The sequence below is a fragment of the Neomonachus schauinslandi genome, chromosome 3 (genome assembly GCF_002201575.2).
Source record: "Neomonachus schauinslandi chromosome 3, ASM220157v2, whole genome shotgun sequence".
Lineage (NCBI taxonomy): Eukaryota > Metazoa > Chordata > Mammalia > Carnivora > Phocidae > Neomonachus > Neomonachus schauinslandi.
The window spans coordinates 174,690,683-174,692,027 of record NC_058405.1 but is presented as its reverse complement, the minus strand read 5'-3'; positions in this window follow the sequence as shown (position 1 = coordinate 174,692,027).

Genomic DNA, 1,345 nt, shown 5'->3' with positions numbered 1-1,345 from the left:
AGCTCATTGGGGGTTGTGAGTTTAAATTAGATAATGCAAACAGAATACTTAGCAGATACTTATCTAATAGCTTCTATATATCAGACGCGTATCAATAAAATGGTACTTATTGTGTTAGTATTCTTGGAATGAGCATTTTTAAACCTTTTTATTTCTATCTCTACTGAATTTGTAGGATATATTGCAACCAAATCCTATAATTTGTTGCGATGGTGGCATTTGTTCTTAACATACTTGCCTTTTCTTGTTTTAGCAGAATAAATCCGAGTTCATTCAGCTGTCCTGAATGGCATGTTAAAATACATAGACAATCCATGTTTCTCTGGCTGCCTCTACCTATTCTCTGTCCTTTTTAATTTGTAAAGTAGAATTGACAGAGTAATTGTCCGGCATGCCCGCAGCTCTGAATCGTTGGCGCGGTCCTTAGCAAGCCCGGGTCCCCGAGCCCCGCGCTGCCCCTCTCCGCCGTGGTCAGTTCCTCCAGGATTCTGTCGATGTCGCCATTCAGCTGCTCTTCTCTGCACCGTGGCCCCTCCCTCTGCAACTTCGGTTTGCTCTTTTCAATAGTGTTTCCAACTCAAAAACCCCTATCTGACTCTTCGTGAGGCAGGATGCCCCATTCCCAGCTTCACACCCGGCGGCCAAGGGATGTGCACCGGGTTGATACAGAATTCAGTCCACCAAGCTGAGAGGGCGCGGTTCCTGGGCCAGGGTGGGGCACCAGGTTAGGAGCGGCCTCCTGCCTTTTGGCTTGACTTCCCCGCAGGGGACACCGTAGGCGGCTGTGCGGTCCGGCCACTGCCCCCCGCCCCTCGCGTCCGGCCGCGCCGTGGGTTGCGGTCTCTGTGGGGGTGGCAGCTCCTGTCCGGGAGGTTTGCGTCTGGCGGGGCACCCCGGAGCCGCGGGGAGCCCAGAGGCGAGGCCCGTGGCGGGGTGGGGCGCGTCCGGGCGGGGAGGGCGAACTCGGGCAGCACAGGGGGCGCCGAGGGCAGCGGGCGGGCGTACGCGGCAGAGGAGCGAGCGGGGACGAGGGCTGGCTGGTGCCGGGGCCGCCCGCCCGAGGGGGAGGAGGCTGTGCCGCCCTTGCTGCAGGTTCGCTGTCGAGCGCACAGGAGGCAGGGACATGGGTAGGGTGCGGTCTGCGCGGGGCCCGAGCCCGGATCTCTTCCATTTCCCCTCTCACTCGGCCCCGAGCTGCGCCGCAGACGGCAGCAGCTCCCGCTCCGCCCGAGCCGCCTGACCGCCGGGCCGGGGTGCTAACCGCGGGGCCCGCCAGCCCGCCGGCCCGGCCAGCCCAGCCCAGCCCGGCGGCCCGCAGCCCCGCCGCCCGCCGCCCCCTACCCAT